Genomic DNA, 6,553 nt, shown 5'->3' with positions numbered 1-6,553 from the left:
TTGGCAGGGTCATATGGGCATTTACCCTTTCCATCCTCCAGGTCTGCAGGATTCAGGGTAAAAGAGTCTGCGTTCTACACACACACACACACACACACACACACACAAAGGAAATCAGGTGTTAGTTTATCTTGGTCAGTGTGCGTTACGACCCACATGACACAGCTGCAAGCCCTGTGTGTCCGTTAGAATGACCACAGCTTCACCCCACGTCATGCTGTCCTGTCCCATCAGCTTCACATGTTTGCACACACGCACGCACGCACGCACACGCACACGCACACACACACACACACACTAGCATTCACACATTCAGATAACCCAGCATGGGACACTGTTTTCTATCACATTTTTTTCACTTTGTCACACAGTTCTCTCAGCCTGTGGTCAGATAAAAGTTGACACCTGTCATCAGCGCACGACCAAAATAACTCTGTCTAGGGAAACACACACACACACACACACACACACANCCTAAACTCAGCCTGAGACGGCGAGACGCGGTGGGGCTCGGCCTGGGCTCGTTCTGAGCACACACACACACACACACCTGCAGCCTGGCTGTGAGTCTGCGTGTGTGCTCAGAACGAGCCCAGGCCGAGCCCCACCGCGTCTCGCCGTCTCAGGCTGAGTTTAGGCTGATAAATCTGCGGAGCTGCAGTTGAGAAAAGATTGAGTGTGTGTATGGGAGGAGACGTTACGTCACTATACCCAATATGTCACTGTACTTACTAAATTATAAGAAGAAAACAATGGAAAAAGAAAAATCTCCAACGAGGCGTTCTGGGGCAGCATAGACAGGTCTTTTCTGTGTTAGAGTTTTACTCGCTACAGGGTGTACTTTGAGGGTTTGTGACTCTGCAGACCGTTTACATGCATAAAAAGCTACATAACACACAAGGGGACGGGTAATAACCAGAAAAGCATGACATGGGATCTTTGAGCTTATCTTAACCACATACCTTATTTCAGGCATCTAAAGAAATCATTAAAAACACAATGACTTGGAGGCGTGCTATATAAGTGCTAAATGCTAACTCATTCCTGCACAACTCTATGTACCTCATTGTTCATATTTCTTGTCAAAACCAATTGTGTGGTAATGTATTGATGCAAGACACTGTGCACTCTACTGTCAGATAATCCCATGAGATAAAAAGGGAGCAATCGCAGACTCACCTGCTCGCCTTTGTGCTGGGTCATGTGTGACTTCAGCTGGAAGTAGGTCTGGAACTTTTTGGCGCAGAACTGGCACTGGTAGGAGCTGTCTATCACCAGGACGGTCTGGGCTTGGCACTGTGGGTCCTGGTTGGTGGTCTGCATCTGGACCTGAAGGTGGCCGTTCTGCGCGGCGTGCCCTCGGCTGACCTCCGGATCAGCATGAGCCTCAGTAGCACTCTCCTCCATCTCCCCTGATGGTTCTGTAATCAAGAGTGTGTTTATAGTGAGAGCTGGAGCTGCTAATCTGATGCTGGATCAGAAACTGTTTTATGATAAAGAGTGTAGCAGGGATGATGTATTTCTGTAGTCCAGTTTGGAAGTTAGCATCACGCTGGTTTCCTTGACAGAAAGCCAATGGAATTTCTACACAAATGTTTGGTTTTTTGCAACACATATTTTCTGAAAAGGTACTTATTTTTGATACTTTCATCATATTTCAGGAAGAGAATCGCTTTTATTAATTTTGAAGCAAAAATACAATCGTCAGAAGGTAAAAGCTAACATTAAAGAATGCTAACAGCTAGCAAATGGCTCTAAATGTCCCGACAACTATGGAGTCAAACCTCTCTCAATATTTATAAATCCACACAGAAGTATTCACCAATTTTCATGGTGAATATTATGCAAATGACACAAATATTTTTCAATGCACACAAAAATAGTTGCTGTACCAGCATTAACGTTATGTTTCTGTTATGCATTTAAGTGACGTTTTATTGAAATTCATATGACATTGCGTGAATAAAAAATGTGATTTTCTTTAAAAACTCTTTAGCTCTCTGAAGAACCAGCACCTTACCGTGGTAAAGAGGTTTGTGTGCCCTGATGAACCTGGGGGCTGTGTTGTCTGGAACCTTGTGTTCCTGGTAGGGTCTCCCATGGCAAATTGGTCTCAGGCAAAGGGCCAGACTAAGATTGGTTCACAAGACCTCATGAAAGACGACACACGAAGTGAGGAGACCCGGCCCGGAGGAAGCCCGGGGTCCCCTTCTGGAGCCAGGCCCAGAAGGANACACACACACACACACACACACACCCCTCTCTCTCTTAAAGGGACAGCGATCTCATCTCACTCTGCATGACCCTAATATCATAACATGTGTGCTCTGGAGAATCACAGAACGGACGATCGTCCTTATTATTATGCCGTTTAAACCAATTATTTAAATGTGTATGTTAAATTCGGCATCATGTAAGTTGCACTGACAGGTCCACACACTGCTTCCAGAGAGGCTCCCTCCTGCTGATAGTTCACGAGCGTCAAGCTCCTCAATCCCCCCCCCCGTTGATAATTCTCGATCGTCGGCACGCTGATAACAATTTTTCTTTTAAATGGCACTTCATATCAAAAAGGTTGCCGACCCCTGGTCTAGAAGTCTTCTCATCAGGGCTCTATAAATAGAGAACTACGGCAGATATGGAATATTTTATGCAGCCGAACCGTGTATTACAATGCCATTATGTGATGACTTTCAAAGAGAAAAGCAAGCACACTCGGAATAAAGTATTTTATTTTTAAAAAACGTTTTCGGATTTNTAAAATGAATATACCAGATTTAACTTTCCTGCCATAACATGTTACTTTAATACTTCAAATAATTCAAATAATCCTTCACTTTCAAAGAGAAAAGCAAGCACACTCGGAATAAAGTATTATTTTATTTTTTAAAAAACGTTTTCGGATTTCACATCGCATAAACACCATTTCCCAACGTGCATTGCGGCTAAACCATCGAATCCCCGAGCTGAGGATCTTGCCTACGTCTGTTTCCGGTATTGTTAATGACGGATGTATTTTGTTATACACACATTCATTCACATTAAAGTGTTTCGTGAGGCCTTCTAAAATGTTTTTAAATATAACTACGGTTCTAGTTGAAAAGTTTGTAAATTAACATGAACCGAAGCTGTTGCCTGGCAACGCAATCGCACAACGTCACATTTATTTAATTTAAATAAAAAGCAATGTTAATTTTGTTCACAATATGTTTAGTTCATTTACCTTCTTTTTTTCAAAATAACCACTTAGAGTACTGTTAAAGGAGCGGTATCGATAAAAGTAGTAGTACCGTACATTTTTAGACAATATTTGATACTCTGATCTTTTCATTTATTTTCAGTTTGCTTCAAGTAGTGGCTGTACGAGAAAGACGTGGAGGACCAAGAAAGGCTGGCCAGATTGGCAAAGACCGGAAGATACATAACAGAGAAGATAATGGCTATTAACAAGAAAAAGAAAAAAAATACTTTACATTTTTTTTTTACAATTTCTTTGTTGCTATTTACATTTTGAATTATATTTGTTATTTTTAAATCAAATGCATCTATTTTAGATTATATATGTATTTAGATTTAGGGTTTTTTCGTAATATTATTGTATTGTTAATGTATCATTTATTAAATAAATATACTGTTATGAACACTATACAATGTCTTTATTTTGATAGTCACCAGAATACATTGTATATTTAATACTAACATAAGCTGGTGATAGATAGATCCATACGGTGTCAGAAAATAAAACCCTCTCTTTTCCTCCGTGCGCAAATCTCTAAAAACGGGGGTACAACGGAGCTGATCCAGATTTGCCATGCGATATGACGTGGTCCCACGAAACATCGCTGTATCAGAAACAATTCCCGACGTGTTTTGGACGTAATGGTCTTTGTTTACATTAGCAAGCATCGCTAACACTCAGAGCTAAGCTGTACTGAAGAGAGCATGTGTAAGAAGCAGGATATAAAAAGGAACTCACCTTCTGGTAAACCGGCAAGAGAGAAAGCCTTTGAGCTCCATACTGTTTCAGAAATAATCCTTGATCTAATAATCCTTGTTTCTCATCACCGCAGCATTTTAGACGTAGACATAAACTCCGCCCCCTCTTATTTTTTTCAGTAAAAAAAACAAAGACGCTTTATACCCAGAATCAGCACTTTTGTAACAGGATATGAGGCATGGCTAGAATGGGTGATCTGTTTGGTTTTCTGACCAAAACACTTCATAGACATGTTTTTTATATTTTTTTATATATCTGAGACCTATGCTACTGCCTAAAAATAGCATTATACAGTAGGTGACACTTAAGCAATGGCAGTTCTAGACTGGGGGAATGGGGGGGGGGCAATCATTTAATGCTGGAAGGAGATTTTAAATGTTTAGTTTAGTATAAAGTAAAACATAAAATACATTTTTGGTGTTTGATTTAGTAACAGAGTTTGTCTCTTTTTTTTAATTATTACTTTGGCCCAAGATACAGAACATACAAATACATTTGGGGTAACAATACATTATTTAAGCAGCCAAACCTCTGTTTTTATCTTATTTATTTAAATTATTTTTAGTCACAACATTTGTTTCAGTAACTTACTTTCAACTTTTATGATTAAATAACATTCATGAAATGTAATGTTATTTTAACTTTGGCCCACGTTACAGCACAGTTACTTAGTACTTTACACGAATTGCATTGTCATAGATTTATTCTTTTGGGGGGGGGCCACAGGGGGGTCCAAGCTCCGTGTTACAGGGGCACTGGCCCCTGTTGGCCCCACCTAGAACCGCCCATGACCTCAAGTGTTGTATTTTGTGTCTATTTTTTCTTTGTCAGATTAATAACAGTTTTTCACCATGTTTTCATTTTTCTCACAACATGTGGGGAATTCCAGCAGCAGCACAGCCTGATAGTGTCTACATTACTAATTTAACCTTTCAATACTGCCCCTGATGGTCTCCCATCAGCTTTTTTCAGAAATCTAAAATATCCCCAACTAAAGTAGAACATCAAGAAAGACTGAAGGAAAGTGGATACACCCATAAGTTAAACAAACTGAACGTCAAACAGATCATGTTTAACGGTACGAGTACCAGGGAGTATTTTTACTCAAAGTGCAAGAACATTGATACTTAGACAAATTCAAATAAATTACTATTTGATGGATTAAAAAAAAATATATCTGTGGCTTAACTTGCACAAACTGCTATACACAGGTACAAAACAATGGTCCTCTGGTTATTTTTGGCAAATAAAGATCTACCAGGTTACATACTGTCCTTTCTTTACAGTTCAGTAAAAGCAGTTTGTATAGTGTAAATAACGTTTTAATTTAAAACAAATAATGAAACAAATTCTCAGACTTATTTAAAATCATGAATAGCTTGGTTTGGTCCATGTTAAAAAAATAATGTTTAAAACTACAAACATGGCTGCCGCAGACAGTTTTGGTCATTGCTCTGAATCTGCTCCAGTGCCCCGTGTTCCATCCCATCATCCTCCTCTTCTCTTTCCTCCTGCCCTTCCATGGTGGAGATAGTCATTGCAGCCTGACACCCCTCGTCAGTCCCCCCCTCCTCCTCTTCCTCTTCCTCCTCCTCCTCCCCATGTGTTTCCACCTGCTCCTCCTCCGAGCTGTCATCCTTCTCCCCATCGTCTCCCCCGTTTGTGCTTCCTCCCCCGTCATCCTCTCCGTCGTTCTCCTCCGACATCTCCATCCCTATGCCCTCCTCCCCCTCTCCCGTCCCTCCATCACTTCCTGGCACGTAACCCGCCACGGGACACTTGTGGTCTCTGTAGTAGCTGTGCCGGGTGAAGCCTTTGCTGCAGGTGGAGCATCTGAAGCGGTAGTTGTCAGTGTGGGACTGCTGGTGCTCCAGCATGTGGGCCCTGCGGCTGAACGCCTTCTGACAGAACAGACACTTGTAGGGTTTGATGCCTGGAGGAAGAGAGGATTATGGGTATCAATGTGACAATGTATTTTGAGTTAACCTACTGTATGTAACTGCAAATGTGGGGTCCACATTCATATAGGAGTAATTTGAAACCTTTATTTACACTAGAGAAATAAAGCTGGGAGAATTCTGCATAATACACATCCTTGAGAACACACTTTTTATTGAGTCAAGGCTGTTAAAATTTAAAGATTCATTTAATTAAAGACTTCTTCAGTTATGCAAAAAGCTAAATACTAACAAAAAATATACAAAAATATTTTTGTTTTAAAGTCAGAGCATGAGCAACAAAGAAGGAAATGTAACTTTAAGCCTTGGTTTGCACAGACTACTTTAACGCAGATGTGCATCTATGTAGTTGGTGTTAAACTGTGGAAATCTTTATGAACATATTTAGGTTTAAGAAAATGTATACAGAAATAATAATTAGACAGTATGAAGATGTCAGGTAACATGTTCCGCTGATGGTAGATCAGCGGAACAGCAGCACTGCAGTGATGTGCTTAAGTTTGTGTATAGCAGGGCTATTCAATTGGCGGCCCGCGGGCCAAATCCGGCCCCCGGGTGATATTTACTGACCCTTTGAGTATAATGTTAAAAAGTAATT

General features: G+C 40.7%; 1 protein-coding gene across 1 annotated transcript in view; it reads right to left on the bottom strand.

Annotated features, from left to right (window-relative positions):
• The window catches only part of znf341 (zinc finger protein 341), a 21,063-nt gene that overhangs the window by 9,018 nt on the left and 5,492 nt on the right, over positions 1 to 6,553 (bottom strand). The gene's annotated exons all lie outside the window — the stretch shown is intronic.

The sequence above is a fragment of the Notothenia coriiceps genome, unplaced genomic scaffold (genome assembly GCF_000735185.1).
Source record: "Notothenia coriiceps isolate Sejong01 unplaced genomic scaffold, NC01 NC01_scaffold00000339, whole genome shotgun sequence".
Classification (NCBI taxonomy): Eukaryota; Metazoa; Chordata; class Actinopteri; order Perciformes; family Nototheniidae; genus Notothenia; species Notothenia coriiceps.
Note: the sequence above shows the minus strand (reverse complement) of the source record. Positions and strands in the feature narration are given on the sequence as shown.